Consider the following 21,770-nt stretch of genomic DNA (forward strand, 5'->3'; position numbering starts at 1 on the left):
GCATAGAGTTCCTTGCCCTCTGCTAGAGGAAGATGAACAGCTTCACATGACAGGAAAGTAAACAATTCAGTTTTGATCTCATTTCATCGAAGAAAGTCCTTCCAGTTCTTTGGCATCACAGTAGAAGGAGTCACTCTTTTCCTAGTGCCCTTTCCCCTCTTCTGTCTGGTTGAGGCTTTCAGGCTGGCAGGTAGGTACACATCCCAGACAAGGTCGATGTGGCTGCTTTTCTCAAGTTGAGCAGAGTTGTATGGTGCAAACACTCTTTCTCCAGACTCTTGAAATGTTCTTGATGTTCCAGAATTTAGCATTTGAACCACAGCTGCACCATTGAGAATTGTTGTATCAGCCACAGGCGCACTGTTGTTTTAGAGCAGATCTGATTCAAGGCAGCGAAGTAGATCTGCTTTAACCCCAATCCGCATTTTTCCTCCAGTTGACAGAGCTGGCAGGGCTGCATGGTTTTCATGGGAGAAGAAATTGTCCATGTTTCCATCTCGTGTTTGACAGGAGATGTGCAGCCTCAAAAAGAGACCACAGTCACTCTTCAGTGCTGCGTGCTGTACCTTCTGATTTGACTTAATCTTGACCGGTGGCCTACTGAACAGTGGCAACTTGTTCTTTGGAAGAGTTTGTGTGACAGGTGTTGTAGACTGTTCTCGCCTTTCTGTCACAAACTTGGTGTACTGCTCCTCACCAAGGGTCTCGATCCTTCTCACAGTTTCAGCCACTTGGGTGTCCATGATATCCCTTGTGTCAATGACTAGTAGGTCTTGGCTGTGTTTTAGAAATGGATTCCCCATCTCTTCCAGCACTGTCACAAGTGTCTTAACCTTCTTCAGGAATGCTGCTTGCACTCCAGGTTGCTGGTTATGGTGATTGTGTCCAGTGTCACCAGCACCATCCTGTTGCTTTATGGCCTGTTCCTCAAACTCTGTAGTGATCCTGGCAATTTCTGGCCCTGCTATCATCCAGTGTCTGGATTGCCAGTCAGTCCAATAGCCCCACCAGAACCTTTCACCATTGCATTGTTCTGCTCATGGGACTGGTCAAGTGCCATGGCAGAGAACTTGTTGCTGGTTTGATGCACCACAAAATTTCCAGACTTGAATTCTCCTAGGACATCTGGGTGTTTTTCAGCGAGAGTCATCATGTCACGGATGAGTACGGGAAGCCATCTGGAGTAGTGCGTGTGTTCTAGGGCGAACATCCAGGGCATGATCTCCATCAAGGATTCCACGTACAGCAGGAAGTTATCTTCACGAAGTGACCTGATGTACCGCAGCAAGAGAAGCTCCAATGACAGGGTCTTAAGCCAGTAGTCAAAGTGGACACTGGCCTTTGCTCGCTGTATGCACCACTCCTCAAAAGGCAGACTATCAGGTTGCATGGCATCAATATCAACGGATGTACAGTCTTCACTGTAAGCTTGTTGGAGAAGTGTATAAAGGCTTGCAGCTGTGACCTGGTGTGCATGGTGGGTCTTGGTGACATGGCTGGCATGCATGAAGGAATTTGCTGTTCCGGAACTTGCAATGTCAGCCTGTACCAGGGCATTCATCCAGCCACTGTCTTCCAGGCAGTCTCCCAGCAACTTCAATGTGGCCACTCAATGTGTACACCACCGAACATGATCATGAAGTGATCCTCTCCGTGAGTGGCTGGCCAGGTACACTGGACTTCCTTAGCAAGAGCATACAGTGGTTGGTCAGCAGCAAGGACGGGAATCTGACCAGGGTTCAAGTGCTGAACTGCTGTTTTGACAATGTCCACGAAGTGCCGTATCATTGCCACTGAGTGTGCATTGTCAAGAAACAGAAGCAATAGTGTGTTGATTGCTGGAGGTGAGATGACAGCTTGGTGCATGTCAGTGTGGTAGGCAGACCACGATATCCAGCCATCCATGGTAGAGTTTTCAACAGCTGTCTTGACTTTGTTGAGCCATGCATACTCATCTTCTGTGGCAGCTGCAGCAGCCAGGAGGTTGGAAGGTGTCACGGGACCTTTTACAGCCGGTTCATTGAAGTTCTTTGTCTTGAGGGCAGCTGGTGGCACAATTGTGTAGGCTGATGGCAGAGGTGTCACTGACTTGGTGAAAGAGCCACCCTGACTAATCACTAGTACACCGTGATCAGTTCCGCCATGTGTGTGACGGATTCTGCATAAGTGAGATTCTGGTGCCGTGGAAGGAATCTTTGGCTGTTGCAGAACTTGGATTGTGGTCGATGTTGCCCACAGCTCCTGTTGTGAATAGTCCATGACGCAACTTTTGTGGGCACATTACATGTTTCACCATAAAGTGATGGCAGACACCATTGGCAATGTCTGATGTGAGTTCCAACAGCCTGTCAAAGGAGACACACAATCCCAGATTGAACAGTGTGTCAACCAGCCCTCTACTTCATGTAACTGCATGGATCTTGAGAGACAGATAGAGTGGAAGTGGTGTTTCTTGGCTGCGGCTATGACGTGCTGAGCTTGATGAATACACGTTCCGTGTATGCTTCACGCTGTTGAACACCTTTAATTGGGAGATTGCTGGGGCAGGTTTTCTGGTGGTTGTGTGGACCAGGTGAGTCTGATGCTTGATGTTTGCCCCATCGAGTATGATGTTGAATAGAGCCAAGAGGGATGGTGGCACAGCCTCCTGCTGGCAGTTTGTCTCCATCAAAGGCGAAACTTGAGTCAAAGATCTCTTTGCATACCACCTGTGCTGCTCGCATTAAGTGCATGGAATCACTGTCATGATCACAGGCTATCATGATGGCTGGTTCAATGTCCTTCTCAAAACTCAGAAGTGTGTCTCTTCCATGTGAACATGCCCTCAGATCGGGAAGTGCAGAAAGCAGTCGGTTTTTCAGTCTGGTGGTGTGAATCCGTTTCTCTACAGTCAGACCAAGCTGCTCCAGTCTGACCTTGTACAGCTGAGTGATGTCTATCAGTTTCAACACAGGAGTGCTGTCCTCATCACTATTCATGTCTTCAAAGAATACCACAAGCTCAGTAAAGGCTATGCCATGCAGGCAAGAATCATCTCCATTATTGCCTTTGGGTGCAGCCTGCCTGGCTCTGTTGTACAGTGAACGCAGACAGTTGTGATGGTACTTTGCCTCAATGGCAATCATGTCTCCTGCTGCAAGCTTGGCCAAAAAAGCAGTGTCCTCAAGTTCAAGGGCACACTTCTGCACATTTGTGTCAATGTTGTAGGTTTATGCTTTATGTGAGTCTGCAGAACCAGCAGCCTCATTGCAGAAGAAACAAGTGGGCTCTGTGAACTGTGGATGGCTGTGAGCAGATCGCATGTGCACAGTAGAGGTGCTTCGTTGTTGTCTTGTAGTTAATTCTCGCTGACTTTGCTCATCAAATGCCTTTTTGTTGAATTTTAGCCGACATTTATTATGCCACTCAGCCCTGTGTGCCTTCAGAGTGGATTCTTTGCCGTCCCAGTCATCCAATTGCTCCAGATTGAGGTCCATTGGCATGTGCTGAAGGGCATGGAACTGGAGAAGGTCTTCTGTCAGGGATGCAAAGCCACTACCAGCAGGCTGTTTCGTTGATTTGAGTGGATACTGTAAAGATTCATCTGTTACTACTTGGCAGAGGACACAAATGTCCCAGTTAGTGCTGGGTGGTGGCTTGGATCACTTGGATGTAGAGGGCTGGGTAGGGTCCATCAGGATGTGATGCTTCAGCATGGTTGTGACGAAATGACCACGGCAAGAGAGGGGATTCTGAAACACAAAAAACACAATGTCAGCACCAACCACCATACCACATTTTACATCTAGGGTATATTATTAAGTGAGGTGGATAACCACAACAATTGTGCATGAAATTTCTGACATGGTTCGTGCATACCATAAGGTTTATTTTCAGATATCGGCATACTTGGGATACTTCAGTCTTGACCTTGACCTCAATGCATGACAACCTGAAATCTTGACAACAATCTTCTGGCAACCTGAAAATGATCATCAAAAATATGGGCATCTTAAGATTAGTTTAAAATGACATCTCAAACATGAATCACCACTGGGTGTTCATTTGCAAATTTAAACTGATTGCTTATTTTTGGTAAATTTTTACCCTGACCTTGACCTAAATGCATTTCCTTGAATTCTGGTGATCTCGAACGTATCATCAAATGAATGGACATCCCCAATTTAGTTGGAAATGACACCTTAAATGTTTTTCTACACTTTTTGGTTCCAAAATTAAGCGAGTTTGAACATTAGACCCGGTGGACTGGCAGCCATCTTGGATTTGACCTCTCACGGTCCTCAGAGGTTTAATCCGACTTCCCTCCACATCTGAAAATAAACCTTATGGTATATACTAACTATGCTCGAAATTTCATGCTTTTCTCATAAAATCCACAATTGTTATAATACGAGAGCTTATCCGCTGTACTCTTCGGGAGTATTTGATCAATGCAAACAACCACAGCGGTATAGTTTGCTGAGCTATCTTTTTTTTTTTCTTGAAATGATTTTTTTGTCATTAACCGCTGTCACAACGGGAACCAAATGGGTTCACTGGTCATCTAGTAGAAAATCAAAATGGCACCGTTGGAACCACCACATTAAGCTCCAAGTCCCACTAAAATGAATTATTAAGATTGAAATGGACACAGCATTTTACAACTTTGAAATTTTTGTTCCAAGTAAGTCGATTATTAGCTTTCCAACAGTACCATTTTGATTACTCTATGACAGCAGAAACCCTTTAGATAAAGCCTGACACACGGATGGACGCTGCTCATTTTAGTAACAGATAAAGCAAAAATATTTTTAACTTATTCTTTTGTTTGACTCTGTTAAAAATAAAACTTAAGGCAAAAAAAAAATCTCTACTTATGTCACTCATCATTAGCAGATTGTAATTCTATCTTACCAGTTATGCCCCAGAGATTCTGGCCCTGGAATTGAAAATCCCCCTGAAGTGCAGAGGAAGCTTACTTCTCATCACAACACTTGGAGGAGGCACACCACTTAACTTGGGTTGGTCAAAACGAGTATAGACCAAGAAGAATCATAATGAAGCAAGGTGGTCATAATTTTTGTTGATGTTGTTTGTATTTTTACGCCTTGTCCATTTGCGCACATCAATCTACCCTGTTGTTAGTTCATCTTAATGTCCAGCTCAATGTCAGTCTGCTCATCAGAAGAGCTGGATACCTTATGCTCTGCAGCTCTTTCTAGGAGCATTGACCTAAGTACAAAAAGTCTACAGGAAATATGTGTGTCTGAAACCACACTCAATGGATAAAGGAATCCAACCGACATGAAATAAGTAAACTGGCAAGTTGTTACATGCTCCATCCCAAAGTCACTATTTATATCTCTGCAATTCAGACAATAATTAATTACAACCTTTGTATTTTAAATAACACAATGGTTTCAATAAAAGCCACTGGTCAGGAAGTTGGAATTTTAGAATAATTTGTGCCGATTGTAGCCATCCATTTATTACGTATAGCAGAAGTACCCATCCCCAATGACAGGAAAAGTATGCAATTAAAATTTTCTTTTTGGACCGAATTAAAAAAATTCATCCACAGGTGCACACTCTGGAGGTCCGTCCCCTTGGTATGCATGCAAAGTTTCAAGTCTCTAGCTGTCATCGTCAATGAGCTATGGCACTGACAAACACACATACACAGGAAGACACAGACACACAGGGTATTATATTTGTATAGATGACATTCTTTGCTACACATTTGTTTCATCTGATGCATGATCACTCTGGAACGTTTCAGATTGATACCTTTAATGTCATCGTTTTGATTGAGGTTTGAGCACCTGTTCCAGTTGTCGGGCTCTTACGCTGCAGAGAAAATTGTCTATTACTCTGACACTGCAATGCAGTGATTGAACGGATTTTCTCAATTATTTCTGGTTTGAGCTTTAAAAAATGTTTTAATTTATTTTTGTCTACAATGTCGAGGTTCATATGAGAGCAAACACAAAATGTACAACAAGGGGAGCAGGAGACAAGAGGAGTGGGAGAGGGAAGGACAAAACAGTGGGGAACAGAGACATGAGATCTGTGGAAGGGAGAGGGATGGGTTTTGTTTTGTGATTTATATCAACTCCTCCAATGCATAGAGCTAACCTCTGGATTGTGGCCTTCCTCGGTGGACGTTGTCCTGAAGCATTTAACCCTGGACTCGATTTGAGACTTCTCAGAGGATTTCCTTCTCAGGTAGATTTTGACTGATAACGATTTTAATTTCATTTCCAAGGCATGTTGAAAACAAGATTGACCGCACTGTGGTCACAACTTGTGAAACAAAACATATAGTTTTGCTTCCTCTGTCCACTCAACTCCCTAATCCTTGCTGTTGAATGGCTCAGCTTACATTCTCTAATCTGTCTGTGAAAGAGAAAGAGATAAAGAGAAAGAGAGAAAGAGAGAGACTGACTGTCCCGTGTTCCCATGAGAATGAATAAGATTCGATAGATAAGATTAAGAGGGTAGATTCGAAGACAAACTGACAACAGGGTCGATTGTAAGACACGCCATGATTAATAACAACAACAACAAAAATCACATTAGTACATATAATTCGTAATTCTCAGGCAGGGTGTGGAATCAATGTGTATGTAGTCCCATGTGCTGGTATTAGTGGGTGGACATTAAATATGCCAGAGTTGTTGCTTCGTATGAAGCCGTGGCTACTGGTTGCATCATTTTTTGGAAGCGTGGCTGTGCTGCTGATGCAGTGCCCCTGTTTCCAGTTAAGCTAGTACTCATTTTATCGACCTCAGAAGGATGACTGGTGAGTCAACCCACCTGGTGCTATTTCAACCGTGCGACAGGGTCTCAAAACTCAAGACTCTAAAATCAAAAGCTAACCACGTTAACCATGAAGCCAACACCAGGCTTATCCCACAGTGTCCTATGCAGACTGGGTGAGTTCTCACGGCACCTGAGCAAATTCCAAATTCCTGCACACTCATTATGGTTTCGTGCGTCAGAGTGGTGTTCCGTCCAGGATTGTAACCTTTGCCAAGAAACTCTTTTGGCAGAACTAATGCTCAATATAGAGCATGGTTGATGATGATGATTAGGATGATGTATAGTTTGTTTGAAACTATATGAATATTTTTTAATTGACATATATGGTACGCTTCATTACCTCTGCCACTGAATGTGGATGGAGATTATGTATTCACCCCTGTTTGTTTGCCAGTTTGTCTGTGAGCAGGATATCTAAAAAAAATTGTGGACCGATTCAAACGAAACTTGGTGGACAGGTTGGGTATTTGACAAGGGCGTTATGATTCGATTTTGGTGAAAATCCGGATCCAGATACGAGAATTTTAAAAAGCGATTCTTCACAATTGAGAGATAGGGCCAAAAACGAAATCCAACTCATCCAATCCAACTAACTCATCGACCAAGTTTTCTCATAACCTGCCCACAAGTTTTCTCTGCCCACAAGGTTTTAAGATATTGTGCTATATATCGTTTTTGGCCCCATCTCTCATTGGTAAAGAATCACTTTTTAAAAATGAGAAAACCAGGTAGATGAATTGGGTAGGTGACAAAAACAAGTCCATTAGATTTTGTTTCAGGTCTAGATCAAGATCCGGCCAATCAGTGGGATACAAAACGTAAACTGTCCAGCCTAGCAGAGGTTTGTGATCTACTGAGTATCAGGCGAGTTATACATGTGTTTGTGTGTGTTTAACTCTTTTGAACATCTCGTTTTGAGAACCTTTTGAACACCCCACGTAATGCAATTCATTAATGTTCGTTAAATGTCATTTTGATAGTCTGAAAGGGGATCATATAACCTGACTTTACAAAACCATCCATCACCAAAATACCACACACATTACAGCGTCTTGGTGCTGTCGAAGAAGTCTCTTGATAGGAGTTATGTGCATGGGTGGTTTGCAGTTGCATTCCCTGCTGTCAGTCAGGGCAGTCGCTGGCATCAATTTGGTAACTCTTCGTGAAAGAGATCATGGGCTATTTAACAGCCATCAACGACCAGTACTGGCAGACGTGTCCTCTGGCTTAATGTCCTTCCAATAGATGGCTCACACGTTGATGCCTTGCCCCACATGCGCAACCTTAAGATGACGGTTTATTGCTGTGTCGAGATTCTAACCCAGACTAAACAGGTTGAAAACGAGTGCACTTTGCTCTCGGCCCACACAACCATACACATTGAGCTAAATATCCCCCATATTGGAATATAATGAATTTCAAATGAGAGAAATCAGTAAATTTTGCAAATTACCTGAAAGCTTTGTAATGCACAAATTACAAATTAATGATGAGGATATTGATTCTCATGTCAGAAATAGGCCTTATTTCATTGGAATAAAAATCTACGGTTCCAGAAACAATGCAAGTATTTTTTCCAGGTGTGATTATAGCAATATTTAAAAAGAATGATTAATTAGAGATTGCAGACTGTTGCCAAGACTTGTTTTGTGTGGTGTTTGTGTAGTTTTATGTAGAATATTTTGTGTGGTGTTTGTGTAGTATATTTTGTGTGGTGTTTGTGTAGTATATTTTGTGTGGTGTTCGTGTACTGGTGTTTTCTGTAATTAATAATTGACATAACTTGAACTGCCACTTTATAACTGCCGGCAGTGATGACCCGGTACCAAGACATCCCACTTTGATGCAACCCTACTTTGATCGGACAGCTGACCCTGACCCATGACGTTTATTATTATTCAATTGAATTCAGAATGACATTAAAATAAATTCAATTCAAATCAAATGGAAGACCAAATAGGTAAAGTACTGCATTGGAGTCATCAGAGGGAACCCAAACAAGCAAAAAGCAAAGGTAAAGTCATCAGGTGGAACCTGGATAGGATTTGGGTTTCAGCTGCTGCTACTCTCCCCTCAAATCCGTACAGGCACAGCCAAGTGAGCCTTATTCAAAAAAGAAAAGAAAAAAAGAACCCAGATTCAAATAATTAAATAATTCTGGCTGCCAGACCATGCGTCCGATCAAGATGAAATTAAAAACTTATATTCCACATCATAACTCGATCATAATTATGAAGTTTCACATCGATCGACGAAGTGGTTCAACAGAAATAATTTCATTCATATTTTTGTTCAATCCAGTATGGCTGTCAGACCATGTGACCTATCAATTATTCATGAACACCCTGGTATCCCCAAGGCTTGGGGAACATGTTGGTGAAGTTTCCCCTTAATCTGTCCAGTGGAGAAGAAGATATTTATAAGGTTTAGGGCAAATTCAATATGGCTGCCAAACCATGTGACCTATGATATCATAGGTGTGAACATTTTGCTCCTCATGGATAGGTGGTCATATCTGTAAAGTTTCACCTCAATCTGTTCAGCCGTTTCAGAGAAGATGGTTTTTGAAGGTTTATTATCTTGCAAAAACGAAGTTTTTGCAAGATATGTGAGTCAGCTTGTATGTTTTATTTATTTTTTTATTAATTTTTTTTTGTCTGTAATCACGTATAAAAAATTCTGCAGAGCACAGTTATCATTGGAAATTTTTGTAACTTTGCATATGAGAGGCCTATAGAGGTCCCTTTCAGCACACAAAATTTTGAAGGTGAAGGTCAAAGGTCAAGGTCACTGGCACAAATCAGGGGAGTCGACGAAACCCTTATTTTTTGAGTAATTTTGATCGGATCGTCTTCAAACTTCATGGGAATATAGTTCATGGTCTGGCGCTCAGCTGATTAATTTTTGGTGGCGATTGGCCTCGACCTTCATGGTTAGCACCTAAGGTCAAACATATTTGACCCCAAGGTCAAATTTTCAAGTTTTAGGAACCATATTGTGTAGTACCTCAAATTGAACACCTCGATGAGTGCTTTCTAGATATGTCAAGCTTGAGACATTTTGACATCATTTGGTGACGTTATGAGGCAAACGCATATTTTTCATGGTTACTCTGTAGAATGATTCTCATCGGAATCTCTCGTAGGCAGATATTCCTCAAGGAGTCGCTCCTGGTGGATAGCAGCTCTGTTCACCTCAGTGTGACCTTAAAGAAGTCACACGTGGTCACCTTTTGGCATGGTTTATTTATTTTTTATTAAATAGAACAATATGGCTGATGAATCACAAGACCGATGATGTCATCAATTTTTTTTGGGGGGGACCAATTTATCCCTACATGACCCACAAATTTTTGATACTGATCAGATGGAGCGTTCTACATATGCAATTATGACGTCATAACGAAGGCACCTGAGACATCACACAAAAATCACACTTATTCCCCATGTGGGGTACGTGCTATCTGCCAAGTTTCAATTATTTCCTTGGCCCAGTTTCAGAGATACAGAGGTCCAGTTTTTTTTCCTTTTTTTACAACATGGCTGCCACACCACTTGACCTATGATGTCATAATTACCATTGCAACATTCTACATGAATAGTCACTCCTATCTTGAAAATTTAGTGTCAATCCGACAAGCGATTGCAGAGAAAAACATTCATGTTCTGTGCAGACAAACAAACAAGCAAACAGACAGACAGACAAATGGACCCAAATGCAATACCCTCTCCTCTGGCGAGGGCAAAAACTAGAACAGCATTCAATAGAGTGCATATAGTGTAGTAGATAGTAGAAAAATCGTGACAGGGCGTAGTGGCGTGTACCTGTAATCCGGCTACTCGGAGGCTTGGGTTGGAGGATTGCTTGAGGATGGGAGCCCTGCACTGGGCCGCGCTATGAGAGGGTGTAGGGCAGCCCGGAATCATGGCGAAACCCAATCCTTATCCCTGTGTCGTAAGAGACGACCAGGGTTGCGTCAGGAAGAGCATCCGGCATAAAACCTGTGCCAAATCAGTATGCGGATCATAACGGATGATCCGCTGTTGAGACCTTTAACGGGAGCAGCCGGAAGACTAACAACATAGGAGAAAAATCGTGCAAATTATGATACAAGCATCAAATTTGGCATTTCTGTTCTGCAGGGATTTCTGATCAAATCTGCCTGATTGGCCATTTGAAAATCAAAATTTTGAAAAATTTGAAAAAAAAAAAAAAATTCAAAAAAATTTGAAGTCACAGCTGGCTGAAATTCTTGAAGCGCAAGTGAACATCCCAGATAGAGAACCAAGGGGAGATGCAGTCATCATTGATGGCTCAGTACTTATCAATGCCCTACCTCCACGCACTTCAAAGATATTTGATGACTATGCTGAAGAAGACATCATCCCAAAGGTGGAATCCTATGGTGCCAGGTACGAGAATGTTTCTGAAACATTCACCAATCTCAGCCAGCATCCAACATTGATTCGTGATCTTGATTTTTTTGAAGTTTTTTTTTTTCCAAATTTTTCAAAATTTGGATTTTCAAATGGCCAATCAGGCAGATTTGATTAGAATCCACTGGAGAACAAATGTGCCAAATTTGATGCTTGTATCATCATTTGCATGACTCCTCTTAAAAATTGCTGTTATCTGCCCCACTAATACCTCTGCTGGGATGAACAGTTTACGTTTTGTATCCCATTGACAGGACGGATCTGGATCGGTACTTTAACCAAAATCGAATCAGCTTGTTCTCGTCACCAACCCAATTCATCCACCTAGTTTTGTCATAACCCGTGCACAACTTTTTGAATTATCGTGCTACTGCAGATATCATTTTGGCCATATCTCTCAATGGTGAAGAATCACTTAAAATTATAATATCTGGATCCCGATCTTCACCAAAATCGAATCAATTCGTCCTTGTGGCACACCCAACCCGTTGACCAAGTTTCATCCAAATCTATCGACATTTTTTTTTTGATATATCCTGCTCACAGGTGAACAGACAGACAAGCAAATGGGTGATTACATAACCTCCCACCTTTGTCGGTGGTGGTAAAGAGAAATCGATAAAAACAGTTGAAGGCACTTAAATATCCTATAATCTTTTTTTTAGTTTTGAGACGTTGATTACTACACTTACAAGAATGTCATTGACAACTGCTGTTACAAAGTAGAATTGAACACGAACTGCCTTTTTAAAATATTAATCTCAACCCAAGAACTTGGATTAGTTTTATTGATTATTTTTTCCCCCCTCCGTGGCAGTTTGTGTTTATAGCGTATTGACACACGGACACTTTTGAGATTTCTAGCATGCCTTGGGTTCAAATGAATTGGCCAAGATAAGTTCTGGGTGAGGGCAAGGAGGGCATTTGCTTTTAATTATTTCACAGTTAATTGGTTATATTATAAACAACTATGTTTATTTGCTGATGGGAAAGTAACATTCATGAATTAGTATTAACGAGTTGTCTTGCTCACATAAAACAAAGCTCATGAATCGTGTGATTAGATCAATAAAAGTGGAAAGTGATCACAAAGTGAAGGCATACCGAGTGTTTACAAATGCTTACCATCCATTACACTTTTATTAGGATTAAAAATTTAAATTAATAAGGCTTGTTCAGAAAGCTAAATATAAAACGATACTTTCACGTTTATTTATTTTTTACAAATTATTGGATAAGATTATTTTTCTTTCAACAGTGAACTAAGGTAATTGGAGGAGCTTGTACACATATGACGAGGGTAATAGTAGACATTAGTGTGGTTATATATCGCAAACTTCTAAATTTTAAAATAAAATAAATGTAGGCATTTCTTTTGCGATTATATCTTGATCGTGAGATTTTGAATGCTCCTTATAGGTAGGAGGGAAAACGTAAAAAGAGAAATCATATAAATAGATTCACGTACTGTATCCCATTTCCTCATTTCTTAGATGTTGAGCCGTATCTCATTGGTTGATCAATCAGTTGCATCTGGTTAAATATCCCGTACAGTATATGGGATTTGAATGGGTTTTGTCAGCATCATGAGCTCTATGTTCAGATAGTAATTCCACACAGTCCATCCTATATTAGATGGATATTCCCAAATTAATTTTAAAAGGCATACATGGACATGTATTCATAATTTGTTTCTTTCTAGTGTTCTGCTCGAAGGCAGGATCAATGCTGCTGAAGCAGCCCAGTGGAGCTCGTTTGGTTATTATGAAGGGTTAATGCTAAAAATGTCAACTTCCCCTTGCTTCTTACAGCAGTTAGCATACCTCGATCAACGTTATGTTGATTTCATCCATTTTTCTACCTGCCCACTGACGCAGACCGACATTGGCCTTCATGAGAAAGACATATTCTTTATTCTGATATATGAGGAACCTTCATTTAAGGTAATTACTCCACCAAAGGAATGCATCTCCCAATAGTCTATCCAGTATTGTGATAGGAAGGACAACCCAAAAAGAGAAATTATATGAATAGATTCATATGTACTGTGTCCCATTTCCACATTCTTCAATGTTGAGTTTCTCATTGGTTGATCAATTAGTTGCATCGACTCAAATACCTATGGTATATTTGTTAATTGTCTGAATGGCTGAAGCTCATATCAATTTTTCTTTCTTATCTACCACCTCAATGTCCAGTATTAACAGGTTTTAGAATATAACAGTGAAGAGTGGTGTTTTTGCATTTCTTCCATATAAGCTAAAGCATGGCAAAAATGAGTCAATTTGTTGAACTTCTGATTATTTCTCAAGCTCATAAAGTACAGGAGATAGTCCACCATGATGATGTAGAGGTAGCAGAATACCTTTGACCTGTATCGTCTAGGTTTCATTACCCATCTCACTATAAACTGTCAGATTGGTATTTCACAGGTTTGGCGTCACATTAAAGTCCACCATCCCTCGAAAGAACCTGAAGCTTGGTGTGTCTCCTCCTAACATTAGCTGGTGGACATTAAAGCTCCCACGGTGTTTTTTTGCAATGAATAGGCGAGTTAACTCAGACACCTTGAATAAATGATAACTTCATGTCGAAATGAATGTCAAGCTCTTACAAATGGTTGTAAAAGACTTCAGCCAAACTTCCTCACAGCGGGCACCACAATAAGGTGGGATTCATTTTGGCCATTCAATAAGTAGTAGTGTTCATGAATACAGGAAATTAACTTCAGCCTGCTGTGATTATCCAAACGTAATTTTTGTCTTTATCCAACAAGTACCTTTTATTCTGTGGAGGTTGTTCTCAATAGGTGATATGTCTCCCTTGGTCACAATCTTGGAGAAATATACTCGGACAGCATTAAATTACAGTATGTATTATTGTGTAAATATATATATATATATATATATATATATATATATATATATATATATATATATATATATATATATATATTGTTTGTTTGTTTGTTATGGATTTCAGGATCGGATCGGAGTAATGCATACAAACATTTAGTTCCTCAGGCAGTTATTTCCCGAACTGCATGTCCAGCAGAGACCCATCCCCATGTCTGGTGAGATTCTAACTTTGATGCATTGAGAAGGGTATAGAATAGATTTCCTTTCTTATAGGATGGCCTTTTCTCTTTACGACACATTCATGCACGTGAGAGATAGCCATTAGTCGGGACGGTAACAAATGGTGAATGGACCTTAGGGGAAACCTCCTCCCCTCCCCCTCTCTCCAGGATGTGGTTGCAAACGTGAATCATCGGCGAACTCTACTCCAGCCAATGGGAGCTCGAGGTGAAGATGATGAGCCAAGCAATGGGTGTTCGGATTAACCGTGACGTCATTAGGGCCGAAGCAATCAGCATCTACCTTATTGAGACATGCGTATAAAGCACACAACTTCACCTCCTTCTTCATTTGCTGCGATTTTTACCCTGAAGAGTGCAGCACGAAAAGCTTCGGTCACTATGTCATGTTTATTTGTATCCATACATATATATATATATATATATATATATATATATATATATATATATATATATATATATACATACATACATAAATATAAACATATATGCAAATGTACATACATACAAATGTGTATATATATATATATATATATATATATATATATATATATATATATATATATATATATATATATATACATACATATACATACATATACACTGTACCGGGCATAGTGGCGTGTGCCTGTAATCCGGATACTCGGAGGCTTGAGTTGGAGGATCGCTTGAGGACGGGAGCTCTGCGTTGGGCCACGCTATGAGAGGGTGTAGGGCAGCCCGGAATCATGGCGAAACCCAATCCTTATCCCTGTGTCGTAAGAGGCGACCAGGGTTGCGTCAGGAAGGGCATCCGGCTTAAAACCTGTGCCAAATCAGAATGCAGATTATAACGGATGATCCGCTGTGGCGACCCCCAAAAGGGAGCAGCCGAAAGAAGAAGATATACACTGTATATATACATGCATACATACGCACTGTATATGTATATATATATATATATATATATACATATACACTGTATATATATATATATATATATATACATATACACTGTATATATATATATATATATATATATATATATATATATATATATATATATATATATATATATATATATATATATATATATATATATAGATATGTATATACATATACACATGTACACTGTATGTATATATATATATATATATATATATATATATATATATATATATATATATATATATATATACATATGCATATATATATATATATACATATGCATATACACTGCATATCGGGTGGACCACCTGTCATGGGACTGTAGGGCACCGCGCAGGGGGAGGCCCCGGCCCATCAGATCACAAACTCTGCCCCGAACAGACCGGGCAAGCCGACCCCCGCTTCCCCCCCCCCCCCCCCCGTCCCAGGGAAACTAATGAGTGCCGAACATATAGGGCCGTGTTTTGGCAGAACCAGATGGGAAAGAGCCCTCAGCACTGCGGCAGGTCATTTATTATGGCCAAATTGGCAATGGCAATTTGACAATTAGGTGCAAAATTGCCGGCGTGGGGGTAGACGCCATTGTGGACACAGGAACAATCGCTGCGATCAGCCCTGTAGTCCTTAATTCCAGTGCAGACAGTTGTGATGAGATACACCGTCTACAAAATCATAGTTTGCAGCTGACTACCGGGGCAACGGCCCCCATCATAGGGCATGGTTTCCTGACCCTTAAATTGGGCTCGGCTAAAAGAAAGATAGAGGTTTGGGTGGCGGAGGTGTGCGACCCATGTTTAATAGGCTTGGATGTGCTGACTGCTGGTGGTTGCAAAATCGACTTGGGCCGGGGGTCATGCAGATGGGTGGTGACGAATTGACACTGGGGGTATGAGCACGGATGAGAAGGTAGAGCTGGAGGCTCCCATCTCCGTGATCATCCCCCGGGTGCCGAGGCAATAATTCCGGCACAGTGACGGCTCAACCAAACTGGCAGGGCTCCTGTGGTCTGGCCAAACTATTGGCGGGGCAATCGACCCCGGGTTTAGTTGTGGGCTGCACCCTGGTAAACACTGATGGGCCGGTCGTGCCAGTCAGGGTAATTCATGTAAGCACGGAACCACACACGATTGGACTGGGCACAAAGGTGGCAGATTGCACCCCAGTGGTACAAGTCGCATAGCTGAGGGACGATAACATCGAGTCGGACCGGCCCCAGAGGGGGTCTTCAGAGCCTGGTAGGAATTGGCCCGATACCATTTGCGAGATGGTAAATTGGAGGAGTGTAGATTTAGAGGACGCCCAGCGGGAGGCCTTACACAAACTAGTCGACCGACATATAGGAATCTTCTCCTTATCACCCGAGGATATTGGACGTACGAGCCTGGTGAAACATCAGATCCACACCGATGGGGCCTGGCCTGTCCGTTAGCCTGCTCGATGGCTCCCTTGGAGCAAGAGAGAGGAAGGAGGCTGATGAACAGGTAGAAATGATGCTCAATGCAGGTGTCATTGAACCCTCGGGAAGTCCTTGGATGTCACCGGTTGTGATCGTTAAAAAGAAGGATGGGACCACATGTTTCAGCGTGGACTATCGTCAGCTTAACGACGTGACATTCAAAGACTCCTATCCCCTGCCGAGAATTGACGATACCCTCAACGCCATTTCAGGATCTAAATGGCTCTCAACTCTAGACCTCAAGAGTGGGTATTGGGAGGTGGAGATGGATAAGACAGGGAAGGAGGAAACGGCATTCTCTACAGGGAAGGGACTGTATCAGTTCACTGTGATGCCGTTTGGTTTGTGCAACGCCCCCGCCACCTTTGAGCGCTTCATTGAGCATGTGCTGGGCGGCATGCCATGGCAATCATGCCTGGCGTACCTGGATGACGTCTTGGTACATGCTAAAACATTTTCCAATGCCATAGCCAATTTGGACCAGGTGTTTTGGCGCCTCAGGCAGGCAGTGTTGAAGTTGAACCTGGGGAAATGTACTTTGTTCGCAAAAGAGGTGGCCTATCTCGGACACGTGATAGGCCGTGATGGGGTGAAAACTGACCCAGGTAAAATTACAGCGGTAGAGGAGTGGCCCGTACCTTGTAATGTCAAACAAGTACGAGGGTTTTTGGGTCTCTGCTCATATTACCGGCGCTTTGTGGCAAAATTTGTGGACATAGCCAGACCCCTTCACCGGCTTATGGAGAAGGGGTCGCGATTTAATTGGACAGTGGAATTACATCAGGTCTTCCTCAAATTAAAGGGGTGTTTGACATCCGCACCCATTTTAGCCTACCCAACCGATGACGGGATGTATACCCTGGACACGGATGCAAGCCAGGAAGGATTGGGCGCAGTCTTGTTTCAGACACAGGGGGTGGGGGGGGGGGCGTGGAAAGAGTGATCGCATATTACAGTCGAGCCATGAGTCGGCCCAAACAAAATTATTGCGTCACTCGCAATTAGCTATTGGTCATGCTGTCTGCCATGAGCCATTTCCACCCGTACCTGTATGTGAGGAAATTTTTGGTTCAAACTGACCATTCCTCCTTGCAATGGCTCTTTCGGTTCTAGGAACCAGAGGGCCAAATTGCAAGGTGGTTGGAAAAGTTGCAGCAGTACGATTTTTGTGTGGCCCATTGAGCCGGTAAGGCTCATGCGAATGCCGATGCGCTCTCTCGACACCCCTGTCTGGGAGAAAACTGTAAATATTGCACGAGGCATGAGGAGAGGGACCAATTGGCAGACACCTCCCAAAAGCTCCTAGTCCGTGCAGCCCAGGTAGTAGGCCCGATTTTGCCACTAACCGTGGACGAGGAATTTGCCTATTTGGCATGGAGCACGGCCAGGCAGGAAGACCCCGTGTTAGGGCCCGTGTATGAGTGGGTCCGGGTAAGTAAGAGACCCAGCGGGGAGGAGGTCACCCCGTTCCGAGCATGAACAAAGGCATACTGGGCTCAATGGAAAACTCTGGCAATGAGGGATAACATCTTGTACCGTAAATGGATGGAGATCCCCTTGGAAAGAACTTCCTGGCTTGTGATAGTCCCTGACCAATTTAAAACCAAAATTTTAGACCAGGTGCACAGTACCCGCCCCGATGGCTATTTGGGAAAGACCAAAACAACATCTTGGGTCCGCCGGCGGTTTTATTGGGTCAACATGGGGCGCGATGTTCAGAACTGGTGTCGATCATGCGACGCCTGGACTGCGATAAAGGGACCGGCATGGAGGATAAGGGCCCCGCTTCACCTACATCAGGTTGAGGCATCCTTGAGCGAGTGGCCATGGACATTTTGGGACCACTGCCCCCCACTCGCCAAGGTAACCGGTACATCCTCGTAATTATGGACTACTTCACTAAATGGCTGGAGGCCTATGCCCTTCCCAACCAAGAAGCCGGGGTTGAAGCACAGGCCTTCATAGAAGGTTTTGTATGTCGGCACGGGATTCCGGAGGAGCTGCACACTGATCAGCGGCGAAATTTTGAGAGTGAATTGCTAAAAGAAGTGTGCAGTCTCCTGTCAATTCGAAAACCCGGACAACGCCCTTAAGGCCACAATCTGACGGGATGGTGGAAAGGTTCAATAGAACCCTAATTCAACAATTGGGACTCTTCACCACCACCCGTCAGGATGACTAAGATGGACATCTCCTGTATTTGTTAATGGCCTACCGAACGAGTCAACATGGAGCCACTCCTTGCAGCCTGGTGCTCCTCATGTATGGACGGGAGCTGCAAGCCCCCTTCAATTTGCTGTGTGGTCCGATGCCTGAGCGTCCCGACGGACCCACAGGGAAGGGCTATGCACGTCAGTTGGAGGAAGGCATGGAACGAGTCCATGCCTTTGCCCGCCGCCAACTACAACAGGCGGGTGTGAAAATGAAGTGCAGGTTCGACCTCCAGAACCAGGTGAGTGAGTACTCCCCGGCGATGAAGATTTGGTGCTTCAACCCCCGGAGGAGGAAGGGCAAATGCCCGAAAGTCACCTCACCCTGGCAGGGCCTGGGTGTCGTCCTGGCGCAAATTAGTGACATAGTCATCAAAATTTAAATGGAGCCACGGGCCTTTCCCCATATCGTTCATGCAGACCGCCTAAGACCCTATAAGGGCGACCTTATGCCCTCATGGATGGATCAGACTGGAGGAGCCGGAGCTAGGACCACTGCTCCCGTGGAGATGCACGGCTCGTAGAGCCTTGCCCCGAGTGCACGATGCCCCGGCCAGGATGTTGCAAACATCCTCGCCTGGGCAAAGGAGCACGAATTAGTGGATGGGTTTAGCGTTAGATAGACCGGCCTCATGGGGTATGAGCAGTCCTCCATGGGGCCTGGTGGGATAAGTTAGAAGGAATTTAGGATTGAATTTAGAAATGGATTGAAGACATGGACAGACATGGTATGTGTAGTGGGGACGTAGATTAGTTACGTAGAGTTAAAAGGAACGTGCATTAGAGTATGGGATGATGGGGAGCATGAGGTAGTTAGGCGAACGTAGTTAGCATCAGTGTGATGTGGAAGAAAAAAAGCAGAGAAAGACACATCATGAATGAATGTGGGTCAGTGGAGCCGAGTGTGAATGGAGTGAATGTGGAATGCATGGTGCGAACGAATGATTGGGGGGAGGAGTGAATCCCACCCTCGGGAACCCGGGGTTAGTGTAACGTTCGTTAGCGGGTTCGCTAAATTAACCAAACGGATGTCCTTTTGTTGTTGGTGTTGAATGAAGGCACTAAACCTTTTTGAAGGGTGCAGGAGTCTATTGACCGGCTGGGAGCATGGCTGTTGAAATGTGTGCACTGAGTAGAGGGCCCCCTGGGCACCGAAGTAGTCGGCCAGAGTAGGCCATAGGTCCAAGGGACAGAGTTAGTATAATGGCCACGGGCAGCCCACGGAAACGGGACCCGGAAAACGAAAATGCCGCGTGGGCATCAAAGGGGACACTGCCAGGGGCATTCCTCACGTTCATACGGAGTGGGTAGGCTCGGAGACAGCCTCAGCCACCCGGGGGTGCCATAGTTTGAGTTCGGCAGATGGGAATCCCTGCCAATGGAGCCACGCTGCCCCAGCCATGAAATTGTGCAAGAGCACGAGAGAAAATTTGTGGGCTGGGCCCAAATTAATAATGGACACGAACACAGGCAACGGCAATCATGGTTTCTAGAACCGATAGTTTAAAGAGACAGGCATGTTGAAAAGCCCCACGGATAGATTAACGTTTAATAAATGCAAGGATATATAGGAAACGTGTACCCCTTCGCACCATCCATCCCTTCGCTGTTCGAGGGCCGCTGGACTCACCTTGGAAGATTGCTGAAATCTGTGGGAGTTATTCTGAGGCTGCATTGGGCCACGAGACGGAGTCACTGGTCTCTTCCTCAATCCCCTCAAAAAGGATCTTAGGGATTGGGGATAGACGGTCAGGACAGGTTAGCCGAACAAAGACGATAAAGGGGGCAAGGGACACACGTAATTATAAATAAATAGAAAAAAGTTTAAATTTCGTTGTTGCAACCTAATGGGGGTGGGTATTGACAAAGACAGGCATAGACGATAGGTTGGGGGGAGACCATAAGGTAGGTCCGAGCCCGTTTTCAGACCGGCCGGTGCCACCACACTGCCTCCACAACTTCACGAGACCAGACCGAGGCCGGCCAGCTTTGTGTGCCGACCTCCTCTTGTACTGCATCTTGCCTGGTCTGCGTTTGCCATGCCATGCTTTGACTGCCTTTGCCTTGCCTCCATACCTGCCCATGCCTTTGTTTGCATTGTCATTCAACCCTCACCATGTGCTCCAGGACCACCTCTGAAAGTGTTTTGCAAGGACAGCTGTGCAGGCAGCCGCATTACTGGGGACTGCATTTGAGCAGCCCGGATATCTCCTTGTTGTTGCATGAAGGTCAGTTCAAATGGACCGGGGACTGCACTGAGCAACCCAGAGATCTTGTTAAATAAAGGCCAGTAAAAATGGCCTGTGAGACGGCGTATGGCCTGCCGTGTTCGGGTGAGTTGCTTCCAGCAGCCGGAAAAAAAGAGAAAAAAAAAGGAATAATTCAACGATATACTGTATATATATATATATATATATATATATATATATATATATATATATATATATATATATATATATACATATACATATATATACATATACATATATACATATATATATATATATATATATATATATATACATATACATATATATATATATACATATATATATATATATATATATATACATATATACATATATACATATATATATATATACATATATATATATACATATATATATATATACATATATATATATATATATATATACATATATATATATACATATATATATATACATATATATATATATATATATATATATATATACATATATATATATATATACATATATATATATATATATATACATATATATATATATATATATATATATATATATATATATACATATATATATATATATATATATATATATATATATATATATATATAT

General features: G+C 42.9%; 1 pseudogene; it reads right to left on the reverse strand.

The window, feature by feature from the left end:
* Nucleotides 1-967: 967 nt before the first annotated feature.
* Nucleotides 968-3,197, reverse strand: LOC147027622 (uncharacterized; annotated as a pseudogene).
* Between the last annotated feature and the right edge of the window lie 18,573 nt (nucleotides 3,198-21,770).

Source organism: Eptatretus burgeri, chromosome 4 (genome assembly GCF_056783735.1).
Source record: "Eptatretus burgeri isolate ZD-2024b chromosome 4, Ebu_testis_v1, whole genome shotgun sequence".
NCBI classification, from domain to species: Eukaryota; Metazoa; Chordata; class Myxini; order Myxiniformes; family Myxinidae; genus Eptatretus; species Eptatretus burgeri.